Here is a 16,542-nt window from a genome sequence, read left to right on the forward strand (position 1 = left end):
ATCATACACATATTTTTTTAATAAGTATATGTGGAACACATTATGAACCCGAATGTGACTAGGTAATGCCAACTAATTGGCTACTGGTCCAATTCTTTCCAAGATTTGGAAAGGTCCAAAATATCTAGGTTCTAATTTGATGCAACTACCCCACCACAAAGTACTTCCATTTGGTTTGAATTTGATGTAAACATGATCTCCTACATGGAATTCTTTATAGGTCTTTTTCCTATCAGCATATGCTTTTTTCCTATCCTAAGCAGCCTTTAAATTCTAGCGAACTATCCTCACTTTTTGCTCCATTTCAGTTAACATGTCAGGCCCCAACATCAATTTATCTTCAAGGTTATACTAGTTGATTGGTATTCTACATTTTCTCCCGTACAACACTTCAAAAGGACTCGTTCCCAAGGATTCATGGTAGTTGTTATTATAAGAAAAGTAAACTAAGTGGAGGTATTCCTCCCACTTAGTTGGTTGTTTCATTACATACATTCACAACATATCTTCCATTACCTGATTAACACATTCAGTTTGTCCATTAGTTTGAGGGTGGTATGCGGTACTGAATAGAATTTGTGTACCCAAACCCATAAAAAGAGTCTTTCAGAATGTTGATGTAAATTTTACATCTCTGTCAAAAATCAACACCCGTGGTATCTCATGTAATCATAATACCTCTTTCATGAATATATATACATTAGGGGAATTTTGAGGTCTAAAATGGGCCTTCTAAGGAAATTATAAAATAATAATGGAAATAATAAAATAAGATTAGATTACATCATCAAATTTTAGAGGGAAAAAACAAAAAACTAATTTTTCAACTCGTATTTTCAACTTATCTCCCCTACGAGTTTACTCAAATTTCAAGCAGAAACACTTGTTTAATGCAGAATTTGATTCCTCATATAAGGAGTACCTGTGTTGTATACTTTCGATGGATTCTGCTACACAAAAAATGAGAAATACATGAAAAACATTATTGCAATCATGTTTTTCATGTATTTCTCATTTTTTGTGTAGCAGGGTCCATCGAAAGTATGCAACATGGGTACTCTTTAGATGAGGAATTAAATTTTTCATCCAATGAGTACTCCCACTTGAAATTGAAGTAACAACTTAGAGAGGTAAGTTGAAAATACAAGTTGAAAAAGTAGTTTTATTATTTTATTATTTTTTAATCTTTTTACTTTTTTACTCCAAAAATGGTGAATCATCTCTCATGGTTAACATCATCATCTTGAATCCTACTGGTTCTTATAAAGTTTATTTTGGTTGTACATTTTTCTTAGGAGGCCCATTTTAGACCTCAAAATTCCCTTAATGGCAATTTCAACAGCGTTGAATGTAGATTTAACTAGTATAAAATGGGTTGTTTTTCTCAGCTTGTCCACCACAACTAAGATAGATTCATTTTGTTTCTTTGTTTTGGGTAAACCTATAACGAAGTCCAGAGTGATTGTGTCCCACTTCCATTCAGGTATAAGTAGGGGATGGAGTAATCCAACAGGATGTTGGTGCTCCACCTTCACCTGCTGGCATTCTAGGCACCTTGCCAGATGTTTTGTAATGTATTTTCTCATTCCTGGCCAAAATTATTCTTATTTAATTGCAGAAAACAATTTTTGATAGCCTAGGTGGGCAACATATGGGCTTTTATGAAATTAATCTAGCATAAATTACTTGATGGAGGTTTGGTTAGGAACATATATCCTACCCCTGAAGGTTAACATGTCAGTGTTATTTATGCCATAATTAGACTGTTGATTAGATTTTTGTGCTGGACTTGCTTGCTTCCATAGGAATTTATATTTAGGGTCTTTATGGGCAGGTTTTTTAATTTTTGTAGTCAAATTAGTTTGTATTCGACTATAAGAAATCTCATACATACAATGTGTCTTTCTTCTTAATGCATTAACCACCCGATTTTTTTTCCCTTAAGGTGTCTTATTTCGAAATCAAATTCTTTCAGAAAAGCAGTCCACCTAACTTGGAGAGCATTCAAATTACGCTGATTAAAAAAACTCGTTAGGCTACTGTCATAAGTCATTAAAAGGAATTTCTTTCCCAATATGTAATGTCGCCAAACCTTTAAAGGGTGAACTATTGTAGTCAGTTCCAAATCATAGGAAAAGTATTACTGCTCATGATCCTTTAGCTTACGAGATTCATAAGCTATCATATTTCCTTCCTGCATCAACACTCCTCCAACTCCCTCTTAACAAGCATTAGTGCACAATGTACTCTTTTTCTGGATCCGCTACCTTCAACATAGGAGTTGTGGTCAATGCATGTTTTAGTCTCTCAAAGCTTTGCTGGCATTTGGTTGTCCATTTAAAAACATTTCCCTTTTTCTGAAGTGAAGCTATAGGATATGCAATCTTAGAGAACCCCTCTATAAAATAATGGTAATATCTTGCCAACCCCATAAAAGACTGAATATCCACAGCATTTTTAGGAAACTACCACTCCATGATGGTTTTAATATTTTCAGGGTCTACCGCTATACCTTCTGATTAGATATTCTGTCCTAAATATTGAATATGAACTTTGTAGAAATCACATTTGCTATATTTGGAATAAAGTTGATTGTCACACAATGTTTGCAGTTCTATCCTCAAATGTTCCTTATGTTCGTCCATGTTCCTTTAGTAGATTAGAATATCATTAATGGAAATCAAGACAAACTTATCTAAATATGGGTGAAATATACCATTCATAAGGCTCATGAAAGTGGCAGGGGCGTTGGTAAGCCCGAAGGGAAATACCAAAAACTTGTAATGACCATAGCGAGTTCAAAACGATGTTTTGCAAGTTTCTTCGTCTTTAATACAAATATGATGATACCCTAAACGCAAATCTATTTTTGAGAACACACTAGCTCCTCTGGCCTGATCAAATAGATCGCCAATACAGGGCACAAGGTATTTATTCTTAATGGTAAGATTATTTAATTGTCTATAATCAATACATAGTTGTAGCATACCATCATTTTTCCTCACAAATAGTATAAGAGCTCCCCATGGTGACACACTTGGTCAAATATAACCTTTATCTAGGAGCTTTTGCAACTGCATTTTGAGTTTCGTTAACTCAGGTATACTCATACAATAAGGGGTTCTAGACAAATGAGATACTCATGGAACTAATTCAATGGTGAAATTGATGTCTCATTTAGGTGGGAGCCCAAGTATTTCCTCTAGAAACACATAAGTAAATACTTGTATAATTGGCATATTTTCTGGGGAAAGAGTCTTATTTTTAGAGTTAGAATAACCCACTTGCACAACATAGATTTGAAAACCATTCCGAATACATTTTCCTAACTGGTTGGTTGTGATTGGTCACAATTTAAAATGTATTTTAATCCCTTGAATTTCTTGCCTAATTCCCCCTAATTATTTCCTATTTTACAATCCACTAGAGACCAATGTTTCTCTAAGCAATCCATTCCAATCAATTCATCATATGAGCCTAGGAGTAATATATTCAAATCCACTTGAATTTGTTGTTCTCCTATTTTAATAAAACAATTTTCAATCTTAGCATTCATTCTCTGCTTAGCTCCTGTAACTAATTGCACCAACCACGGATTTCTAAATTTAACCATTTGTGAAGGACATTTTTTCACTATTTTTCGACTAACGTAACTCAGACTTGCACCTAGATCTACCAAAATAGAAACATAGTGGCTAGATATATTACCTTCTATTTCTACTATGGTGGGTCGATATTCTACTTTATTATCATCCAAAGCTACATTTATTCTAGGTATGCTTCTAGCCACCTCTCCCACTGTAGATGCTTCTTGCACATTAGCAGCCTGCTCTGTTTGAGTACGATGAGGGAAATTTTTATAGTAATGGGGCTCTCCAAATCCCCAACATTGCAGAGAAGGTTTCTTTTGCTAGTTGTTTTCTGGTTTTCTTACCACCTTTGTTTGCTTATTATCAGTTTCTAATCCAAGTTTATGCGGATTTATTCCAGCAAACTTGGTTTGTTGTTTTCAGTTCACATTCCTTCCACCAACAATTTTCACATTTCTACTGTTCGGAAAGCCTTTCTATCCATTTTTGAAGGGCCCATTCTGATTTCCTTCTCCTTTTTGTTTCATTTGTTGATAACATATTCTAGCTTTCTGAATCTCTTCATCCATTGTTTTTGGATTATCAAACTCCAACTTTTCCCTCATAAAGGCAGGTAGACTACTGGTAAAATGTTACACCTTAGCCTTCTCCTCCTGAATCTATGGAATGTATCTCAACAAGGAGGTGAACCTTGTTATGAACTCATCCATTGTTAATTGACCCAACCTCAAGTCATGAAACTCCCTCACCTTTTTATCATATAATCATTACATCATATAGTTATCTTTGAAATGCTTTTGGAAGTCCGTAAAAGTTACTTCTTGTTCCTCAATTTTCTGGACAATTTTGATTTCTTCCCACCCCAGGGTGGCTTTACCCTATAGTTGGTATATTTCCAATCTGGCTTTAAGGTTTTCACCATACTCGTAGATTTGAAAGTACTTGTACATATTAATCAGCCACGCTTCAATTGCTTCGTCAACCTCGCTATCAAAGTTCGGGGGTTTTATCTTTTTGAACTTCCCTTGAAGTTTGGTTTTCTGCCTCTTAATTCCTTTGTCCCTGGAAACATTGTCGGATCTTCCTTCATCTTCATTTCGTCCTCCTTTAGATTATCCATGATCTTCCTTTTGTCGAAACACATCAGTCTTGTTCCCATCAGTGGAACTCGTGTTTGGCACTTGCTAATTTTTCTTATCGGATAACCTCTTCAAAATTATTTCCTGTTCTTGCCTTAATTTTTCATTATTATCCCTCAAATTAATCATTTCAGTTCGCAACTGCTGAACAATTTCCAGCAGTACAACATTACCTTGGTGGGACTCTTCCCCTAACTATACCCACATTTTCGGATTGGCTTTGACATGTGATGCCTTTGGCCGAGTTGGTGGTCCAACTCCTCTTTGCATCTTATTTCGATTCTACCTCTTTGTGTACAAAACATATAATGGTTTTCTTAGTTTCCCATGTTGGCCGCAGTGTAGAAACCTTACGCTCTGATACCACATGTCACATGTCTCATCCTTAACACTTGTTCAATATATATATATATAGCAAAAATAATTTACTTACCATAAGAAATTATATGGTGTCAGTGTAGGATTAGGGAGTAAAGAATTTATGCATTAATCATTTATGAATGTTATTATCGAAAGGAGGTGAATACACCCCTCGCAATATGCACAGTCAAGATTTACATATGGCTAAAATTAATTCATACTGCACAAGTGTTAGTTTTACATTAATTATCGAATTCTTCCACGAGCTATAGTCTAATCTACAGTACATAGCTTTAATGATTGTCATATCAAATAAATTTCGTCCATCCATGCTATAATGTTCTCGGGCGAGTTATGAGGTTGAATGATATCATGCAAACCCTTCTCCCATGTGTTCAAAGCATCATCTGATGGTGGAAATGTTGAAATTCATTTTCGTAACTAACGGATTGCTCCCGTTCTGTGCCCGGTTCCCCATTATGTCATCAGTTGCTAGGGTTTGGGCTTTGCTCCCCACCCTTCTGGCATTGGGGTTTCAATCCATCCTCATGGTCTCTTTCTAGGTAAGGTTTGCAGTTATTCTGCCATGTTATTCCAGACTTACAACGTGAATTTTCTCTCCCACAACTTAAACTCTGATTCCATTGAATTTATCTGTTCACAGGTGTTCATTGAACTAGGTTTTCCATCGGTCAACGAGGGGGAAAAAGGTTTATGGTCGTGCTTAGTGAGGTTTACCTCTTTTTCTGAGTTCAACTATGTCGATAGAATTTTCCTTATAGTTCTTGAGAAGCTCAATTAGCATATTTTGAACTACAAGCCCTAAACATTACTTTGTCGAATAGATTCATTCTGAAATAGGTAATTTATATTATGATTTGTTGTTCGACTCCAACTCCATTTTTATTTCAAAATATTTTCATCACTCTTAGGAGCTCGCTGGTTTCTCCATCCCTTGATTACAGGTGAGTTCTTCAGTTCTAGGTACTGGATTGGGAATCTCAAGCTTAGATCGAACATCGATTCCAATTTCTCACTAGGGTTTCTTCATTTTCGATTCCAGGTTTTTTTCTCGAACCTTATCCTCCGGTGAGGGTTACTTCAAAACCCTCGCTCTTCTCCCTAATTACCAGTGTAGTTTATGGGGAAGAACTGGTTAATTGTAGCCATGGAGATACAGGGCTTACCAGGCCCTGACCCAACGGGGTTAGATAAGAAATTCTTTTTCTTTTTTCTTTCTTGGTAATATGGTCATATTGTTTTAATTATCAGGCATAATCACGGGGTTGACTATAGTTTCTTTTGAAACAAGTCTAAACAAAATGAAACTAGACATTTGTTTAAGTTATGCAAATTTCTTATCAGTTCTCCTTCTAATTTTATGTATGCAACTATAAATGAAAACAAGGCCTTTTACCTTGGACGAGATTCCTGAAGGTTGTTTATTCTCATAGTTTTCTGTCTTGAATATAAGTCATTGTACAGTAAGGTTTTGGCCTTGATCCGATACTTGTGGGTTTACTATAATTTTGTCCTCGTTTATGCTTTAGCAACGTTAGCTTCCAGTATTGTATTTGTCTCCACATGCGTGGTGCATGCAAATGTATTTAATTTATTTTATGTATACAATCATTACCTGCAAGTACATGTATATTATTTTGTTTTATATATATTTAATCATTACTAGGTCTAGAGCTCTATTTTTCCCTTGTATCTATGCCAATGAAGATGGCACAATGCTTTTAATCACTACATGCATTTATTTTTACTTTTCCCTTTCCTCGATGGCTAAAAATTATTGATGCCTGATTGAGAAAACGTCTTAGGTATTTCGGGACTAGTTTCTTGACCCTTAGGGTATTTAGTTAGGTTACTTATAATCTAGACTGCCTAGGTGGAGCTCTGGATCATCAACTCCTGCTAACCAGGTTCCCCTTGAATCTTTGTTATGAATCTTCTATGAAGGTTAAGAAGTATACTGGTTTTCTTTTTTGCCTCTGTAATTTTTTTTTTAAATAACTACTTTATTACTCGACATTTTTACTGAGCAGAACCATGTTACATACAACACATAATAATTATTTCATGCACATGCTCATGATACAGGAGAATTATTCTTTCCACGTGCCTTTATCAACATTGGCTATAATAAAGAAAGACAAACTATTAACTGCTGCACAACCTGTAATCCAAGAATAAAATTAAACCAAAACTAACACTATTGCAAAAAGTTCACTATTAATATATACAAAACTCGTAAGAAACTTATCTGTGTCTATCTTGACTGGTTGTTTAGCACCTAATTAGACCAAGCCGCCCAACCACGAGTCTGGCAATGACGTCCAGACTCTCCCTCGAGCTTCCTTTCTCCAAACAATTATAGTATTCAACTACTAAGTTAATCCATTTTGAACCTGAAAACTTATTAGTCCGGCTCAGAATTACCCTTTGTCAAGGTCTCTTGTTCGAGGGTTCCACTGGCTTAATGTCCAGGTCAAAAACGCCTCAAACCTGGCAGAACTATGTACCCTTACTAAAACTTCTATAGGGATTCTATTCCTCAAGTTTTTCACTTCTCCATTCTCTCAATCCTCTAGCTAACTTTTAGCCATCCCCTAGATTTCCCCACTGAGATCGGGTTTTCCTTCTTTTCCCTTTCTCTAGGAAGAGAGCAAGTGATAATTGTTTCCAACTGTCTGGAGATTTGGAGTTCGTTACCCTTGGTCTTTTTTAATATTTTTCAAATACAACTTTTTGTATTTATAATTAACAAAGTTTATTAAAAAGTTCCACTAGGGTCTTCCATCAAACCACAAGTTCCAAACAACATACGAAAATCAAAAGTACTAAGATAATTAAAATAAAAGTAACCATAGTAACTTATGTATCATGGGGCATTACATATGAAGACCGACAATAGTTACATTCTTCAACACATGTTGATAGAAGACTTCGACTTCTGCTACCATTTTGGTTTGTGGTCTTCCTTAAACCACCATTGATAGAACACTTTGAATTTTTCTACCCCATTTAGTTTGTGGTCTTCCTTAAACCACTAGATTTAGTGTTCACATCTAGCCATTGGTTTTTATTTACCTTCATATTTAAGCTCTCTTCTTGGACTCACATACGTCCTTCAGATTGGTGAATCTTGGAAACATAATCCTTAGGAGATTATGTAAATTGTAATATTCACTTGTGTGGAAATAAAAAAGCCACAAGTGAACATGAAGAGTTATGAGAAGTCCAAGAGACCTCTTCGAATATCAAACCAAGTGACATAAGATTTTGTATTTATGCGTATCATATGAATAATATTTGAATGTCATGTTTATCTAACTTTCAAAAGGGCTAGATGCAAATGTGAAAATGGAACCATCCATGAAGGATCAAGTCAATGAGAAAAGACGAAAAATGTACCCCTTCTGAAATGTGATGATAAAGGGACGGAGATGGTTACATGATTATTTCGATGTATTCATTGTTATTATAGTGAAGATATAATAAATTGATTTCAATTTTATCATTATTTTTAAAATTTTATGTACATCATCATGAAAATTTCTTAAAATGGAGAAAGAAAGGGTTTAAAAGATTTTTAAAAAATTCATATAATCAGTTCAACTTTCAAATTTCTTTTGGTCTAGCTCAAATGGTAGAAAGAATAATTTTTTATGATCTTTGTAAGTTCATTTCTTATTTATGACATGACTAATATTCATGATGATCCCATAAGTCAAGAATTTAAAATATTAATAATTAAAAACATTAAAAGAAAAAGAATTATTGGAATTGTAAAGATCAGTTGTTGAGATAAAGGATAAATTGTTAGGATCTCTATCCAAATTCAAATCTTATTTATGATATATGATGTCTCGGTAAGTTAAAAAATTAAGATATTGAGAATTAAAAACATTAAAAGAAAGAGTTATTAAAATTGCAAATGTCAATGGTTGAGATGCCTAATTAGGTCTTATTACAACAAAGTTCATTTATGTTATCAAGTAAACTAAATTTAGGTGAGAAGAATAACAACCATTCCTCACAATCAATAAACTAAGATATATTAGATACATTTACACTCATTAAATTTTTTAAAAAAATCAACCTAATTTAAACTTGTTATGATTTGAATTTTTCTTAGTTATTTTTGTTCAAAATTCAATTAAAATATTCAAAAATTAGTTAGAATTGTAAAATTAATAATTGAAATTGCACAATCTAAAAATAATAGTTTTTAAAAATATTTAATATATTTATACTTTCAAAAATATAATTTCATTAAAATTATATAATAAAGCTCCAATCATATTTTTTTTTTAATAATTTTTTTAAATTATAAAAAATTCCATATTTAATTTTTTTATTTATTTTTACCTAATATTAAATTTAAAAAAATTAATAAACAAATTTTCATATTTACTCTTTACACTTTAAAAAAAATTGAAACTTCAAAACTCCCTTGCTTAATTGTTTACACCTTTCAAATAAATTTTAAACTTTTTGTTTAAATAACTCAATATATTCTTATTAAAAAAAAGCTTCAAAAATTGTAATGCCATATAAATATTAAACTTCTTTTTAAATACATTTTATCTAAATATTAAAATTCTTTTTAAATACATTTTATATTCATATATTAAAAAAAGACTTTACACTTCTCAAATAAACATGAAACTTCTTTTTTAAACAAATATTTATACTCTGGAAAATATTTATATATATAATTTTTTAAATACATTTTACATTTATATAAACAAAAGTAATTAAAAAAATCATAGAAATTGATAATATTATATGAATATAAAATCATTTAGATAAGACTCCCCAACATTATCAACTAGAGAGAAAACGAAAACGAAAACCATTTATACATTAAACAATCAAATATTATTGCACAATAATCAATTTGTGAACCATTTCAATTCCCTAGAAGTTACATGTCTTGAATGTAAAGCTGCTATAAATTTATGTACCCTTGCTGAATCTGTCATCCATGAGAATCACCATCCAAGAACTGGAGAAGCTCCTCCCACATCAGTTAATCCATGCCCGAACCCAAAATGTTCAGACATCCATTTTCCCCATGAGCTAGAGTCTGACCATGTTCTAATGATGCATGAGATTATTACTCTAGAAGGGGAAGATCCCATATTGACAGAAATGTTCAGTATAATGAGGCCAGCCAAGCCCAAATATGGACTAGGCTATCTTGAGCAAGCAAAATGCCTAATTCCTTCATGTAGATTTGGTCTTGTTCCAGATGACTGTAAAAAGCCTGCAGTCATGGAAATGCAAAAGTTCTTTACTCTGATGAATCGCTGCTTGAAATCAGAAATAAGATCTAAATGGATGAAAGCCATGTTGAACTGGGACTTATTTACCAATCCAGAAGCAGAGCAGTTTGGCCTTAGTCATACTATTGAGGAGAAGATTAAATTATCTGAAGATTAGAAACATTATATTGAAGTCACAAATTCTTGGATTTCCTTTTATGAATGGAAGGAAAATGTTTCCCCTGAAGTTGTTTTGATAGGATCATCCTCTTCATCATCCACCAAACATGCTTCGACTGCTTTAGATGATAGTAGAGTAGAGACTCCGTCTACTTTTCCTCCATACAGAGGAATTATCATCGGAGAAAATCAAAATGCAGCAAAGGCAATTCCTTTGGTTCAAAAAGATGATAGTGCATTGGGGATAGATGAAAGGATTCAAAAGGCCAGTGAACAAATCAACTGGAGTAATACAACAATAAAGGGTCTGGAGATAAATACAACAAAGGCTGTAGAAATAAAGGAACAGATTGATACTGTTCAAGTCTCACAGAATGAGGTTAACAGAAACCTCAATGATGTACAATATAGTTCATCTATTGTTAGATCTTATGCCAAAGAATATTTAAATAAAATAGAGGAAGTGGAAGGGAAAATAGTAGATCATATGGATGCTACTAAAAATATGATATCTAGTTTAACTGAGAAGGTTGAAAAAGTAAATCTGTCAAAAACTGATAAACCAGTTCCTACCTCTTTTCTCTACAAAAGAAATATAAAGATTCAAGATCCTGTTAAACCAATCAATAGGTTCCTGGCACTATTTCCCAAGGAAGTAGCCACATCTTCAGCAAAAAATCCAGAGGCTACAGAAAAAGTCACCATTGCTTCCTTATTCAAGGAAGAAGAAGATGAAAAGAAAGAATCTGAGTCTCAGATCTTTCCCATATATGAACCACTTGAAAGTAGGTTTAATAAATATCCTGCACCTGATCTTGAAGGCAAAGGCAAGCTTCCTGAAGCTCATACATTTTTCCCTGAATCACACAGAGAGTGGAATATTGATAATCTGAGTGTTGGTCAGATTAGACAATTAATTGATATGATCTTCACAGAATATAAACTCGTGTCTTAGAGGAAAAACTGAAATAGAAGCATGCAAGACTATTATTCAGTGTTTTACAGGAACACTGCTCAGGTGTTGAGAGACTGAATCATCTCCAACACTATTGATAAAAATTGAAGCAGAAGTGCTTAAAGATGAAGAAGGAGATGTGATTCACAATTCAGATGGCTCAACTATAAGCAACATGATAGGAGCTCTAACATCTATGATCTTGGAGCACTGGTGTGGTAGTGAAACAGAGATTGCAGATAAGAATGAAGTTATTCTCATGAATCTCAAGTGTCACAAGATGTCACAATATGAAGACTTTCACAGGGATTAAATGCAAAGAATCTATGAAGTGAAAGATTCAAAAAATCTGCTATGGAAACAGGTTTATCTTGTTGCTCTTCCATCCAGGTTTGTTGATTATATCAGGTTGCAAGAGATTTTTTAGTTGCCATTTGAATCATATACTTGGGGTGAGATTTATTCTCACATTACAAAAACATTAGTGAGCTTATGCACAAGTTCCAAAGTAAACAAATCTTTGGAAAAACTTTCAAAGCTCCCAGACAAGAAGTCCATTTGCAGCAAATATGGACTCACAGTCGATGACCCTTTGGTCAAGAGAAGAAAATCAAAGGAAAGGGCTAAAAGGGAGTATAAACAAAATGCTAAAGGCTATAAAGACAGAAGACAACATTCCCAGTGATCTAAAGGTCACTCCTCCAAAGCTAGAAAGGGCTACTATAGGTATGTCTCCAGGACACATTAGTATAGACCCTTTGACATTCATGTGCATACATCCAAACAAGAGAAATGGAACAATCTCACTTGTTGGTTGTGTGGCAAAACTAGACATACGTCCTCAAGATGTCCATAAGGAGAAGAATCTAAGAAAAATAGAGGGGAGAAGTCCCAAGCCTCTTTTCAGAGAGGTAAAAATATCAAGCAAGAGGGACATATACAATGCATGAAGTGTGGTGCTCGCTCTCACAGAACAGAATGCTGCCCAAATGTGGTAATTAAAGACCAAATTCAGCAGCAACAACTTGAAGAATCATCTTTTGATTCTTTTAGTTCTTCGTCTCAAGAAGAATTACAAGCACATATGCAAGACTGTTTAGATTCTGAAACAACATCTTGTTCTTGTCTTGAATCGGAAGAATGTGCTTGTCAGATGCATTATGATTCTGATTCAGAATCATATAGTGATTCCAGCTCTGAAGAAATATCCTTCAGACCACAGAAAGAGAAAATCTTAATGGCTGCCACAGAAGAAGATGAGATAAAAATTCTTTCTCAGATTCGAGCAATGGAAGATGGAGAAATGAAGAATCGGCTAACAGAGGCATTCATGGACCAGCTCAAATCCAGTTCTTCCAGAAATACAGGTAAAAAGCCATTATTTGTTGATGCTTCTTTTGAAAGGAATACCAGATCCTTCCAGCGACATCAAGAGAAGCCAGACAAGGTGCGTTCACTCACCTTGGGAGAAGTAAGTAGAGAGATCCATAATATTAAATCTGAAATCTCTGCTTTGAAATCCCAAATTGCTGAAATAAAGAAAGGTAAGCAAGCTGTAGAAGAAAATTCTCATTCATGGGACACAGCAGAATATGCCAAAAATCTTAATCCAAATCTTGAAATTGTTGAAGGAAAGAAAGACCCTGTCTTTGGATTTCAAGAAATGAGAATTCTCGCTATCTCCTACCAGCAACATCATGTAAAAGTGAACATCTGCATAAAGGGAGAAATGTTTGAACTCACAACACTCCTTGACTCAGGAGCTAATGTGAACATTTTAAATAAGAAAGTGATACCAGCAAAATATTGGGTTTCTGCAAAAAGAAATGTTGTAGGATTGGGTAATAAAACGCTCAAGTATGAAGTTCCTAAGGCTTCTATTTGTTTTGAACATCACTGCATCAATTTGAAATTTGCAGTAGCAGACATCCCAGTTGACTGTATTCTAGGAAATATATTCCTAGCAGCTGTTGAGCCACATGGGTCAACCAGATTAAAAGAAAACAAAGCTGGTTATTTTATTTCTGTTCCTACTTCGAAAGGAATAACAAAAAGGATTGAGTTGCCTTATATCTCAAATCCTAGAGTCTCTACAATGGTCCAGACTATCCAAGATTTGGACAAAGCAGAAGCCAAACTAACAGATCTGAAAGATCTGAAATCTACACTTAAGGTAGAAGAACAGCTAAAGGATCCTCAGGTTAAGAGGAAAATTGGGGAACTGAAGAAACAAATTGAAGATGAATGTTGCTCAGAAGAACCAAATGCATTCTGGCACCAAAAGCAGCATACTATTGAGCTCCCATACAAAGAAGGATATACAGGTAAGCCCTGTAAAAGTAGAGCTATTCCTATGAACAAGGAATATAGAGATCTCTACGAAAAAGAGATCAAATAGCTCTTAGATAGAAAGCTCATCAGAGAATCTGACAGTCCCTGGAACTGTTATGGATTCTATGTCAACAAAAGAGCAGAACAAATCAGAGGTATCCCAAGGCTGGTAATAAATTTCAAACCTCTAAATTTTGTTCTTGCAGATGACACCTATCTGATTCCTCACAAAGGAGACCTAATGAGTAGGATAGCTGGAGCTAAAATATTTTCAAAGTTTGATTTGAAGGCAGGATTTTGGCAAGTTGCCATTTCAGAAAAAGATAAGTTCAAAACTGCTTTCAATATTCCAGTAGGCCACTATGAGTGGAATGTCATGCCTTTTGGTTTAAAGAATGCTCCATCAAAATTCCAGAAGGTAATGGATAAAATTTTTAAGCCATATTTTGATTGGCTTATAGTTTACATTGATGATGTTCTAATCTTCTCCAAGAACATCCAAGACCATTTTAAGCATGTTCATACATTTAAACAGCTGGTAAAACATAATGGTCTAGTTTTGAGTAAGAAAAGGATAGAAGCCTTTTAGACTACTATCAAATTTCTTGGCCATGCCATATTCAATGGTCAAATATCTCTACAAAAGCATGCGCTTGAGTTCGCTAACAAATTCCCAGATGTTATTATAGACAAGAATTAGCTTCAGAGATTCTTGGGGTGTTTGAATTATGTCAGTAATTTTTACAAAGATTGTGCCGCAGACAGAAGTGTTCTAAATCAAAGACTAATAAAGGAGCCACCTCAGTGGACAGGAGAACACACCAAGGTTGTTCAAAACATCAAAGCCAAGGTAAAGTCTCTTCCCATTTTATATGTCTATGATGATAGTGCATTCAAGATTGTTGAAACAGATGCCAGTAATATAGGATGGGGAGGTATCCTAAAACAAAGAAAAGATGACACTGAACAAGTCGTCCAGTTTGCATCAGGCACCTGGAATCCTGCTGAACAAAATTATTCCACGATTGAGAAAGAAGTAAAAGCTGCGTGGAACTGTATCAACAAATTTGATATTCATTTAATAAACAAACAGTTCTTGCTTCAAACTGATGCTTCAGCCTTGTAGAAAGTCTTAACTAAGGTCATCAAGAAGCTAGAAGAGGCCAAATTTGCCAGATGGCAAGCAGTCTTTGCAAACTTCGACTTTCAAGTCGAACATATAAAGGGCACAAAGAACTGTCTCCTAGATTTTCTTAGTAGGGACTTTATCCAACCACAAGAACATATCATGGTCATAGTCACAGAATGGGACCAAAATCAGAAACAAGAAGTCCTGCGCACCATTCCAAACAATCAGGACTGGGAAGAATACAGGGACAAGTGGAAGCCAACATGGCGGTTGAGAAATACCAAGGTGTTAGATGCTAATCGGCAAGCACATATTGACATTCAACATCTTGTACTAGAAAGAAGGGTGTATCCGAAAGGGAGTAAATGGATACATGACATGATCTACAAAAAAGCCAAAAGGGATGCATTATATGCAGAAGACACTCTTCAAAGAGACTTTCATGATATTTCAGGAATTTGGTGTCATGGAGGTATCCACCGAGGAATTTATGAAAAATATTTCTGAATCAACCGAACCAGGAATTTGGCATGGCCTATGCCTACTTAGACTTCTGCATTATGGCCAGGAGGAGATCCTAAGCTAATCTTTCCAAACACAGTGTATGATTTTGCAGCATATAAAAAGCTATGGTGGGATTTTCTGATTGTAGATGACAAGGAAGAAACCCATTATACTAAATTAAAATTTAGTACAACGGGAATAATGCAAAGAAATCAACAATGTGAATGGCTGCAAAATTGGTGGACTGATTTTAGCATTAACAGGACAACAATGGATCCACTCTATCATGAGTCACACTGTAGATTCCATTGTGACATATGTTTTGAACATAACATCCCAGATTGCTTCCACATCCCATACAAAACTGTCAAAGAAATGACAGCAGGAGAATGGTCACCTTTTCATGATGACAATAAAACTCTAAGAGAATATATGACCCATCATTATGAATGGTTAGTTTTAACCAAGGTTAAGCATCAAATCATTTTGGGGAAACCTATGATTGTTCGGAGAATTTTTACCAAAGCATGGGACAAATTATTATACAAAAAGCATAGATTCCCTGAAATCACTGTGTTCTGACGGTTCTCATGGTCTTGACTGACAAAAGCATCCACTATGTAAACAATATAGACAACATATTTTCCCGTAGGATTTACTTTTCCAGACTAGAATCTTTGTGCGGATGTCACCTCGGTGTTACCCGAAAGCAATGATTCCATCCAGTTGTTTGATACTCTACAGGAATGTTTGTCCCCTCTCATTTGTTATAAATTGAGGGTAAGGCTCATTCTTGAGGCATTCACATTTGGAGAGTCTTAGAGTCTTAGAGTCTTAGAGATCTGAGAAGCCTGCGTATCAGTGTGCTCGGCACTAGTAAGAACCTAAAGTGGCCAGATCTATTAGTAGTCTAAAGTTAGTCAAGTTTGTATATCAGTCGAGTCTGTATATTCTGAGGCAGAGCCTATCTGTTGCGAGGAAGCCTTCGGTAATGCTTATTCCTTTGTGAAAAGCAAAATTATGATAAATGTAACAAGTCTATCTATGATAAAGAATATTCTCTGTAATCTGTAATCTA

General features: G+C 34.6%; 1 protein-coding gene across 1 annotated transcript in view; it reads right to left on the reverse strand.

The window, feature by feature from the left end:
- The window catches only part of LOC149261773 (uncharacterized), a 117,960-nt gene that overhangs the window by 71,936 nt on the left and 29,482 nt on the right, over positions 1-16,542 (reverse strand). The gene's annotated exons all lie outside the window — the stretch shown is intronic.

This window comes from Pinus tabuliformis, chromosome 6 (assembly GCF_031772625.1).
Source record: "Pinus tabuliformis cultivar Carrire ecotype Pingquan chromosome 6, CPIR1, whole genome shotgun sequence".
NCBI classification, from domain to species: domain Eukaryota; kingdom Viridiplantae; phylum Streptophyta; class Pinopsida; order Pinales; family Pinaceae; genus Pinus; species Pinus tabuliformis.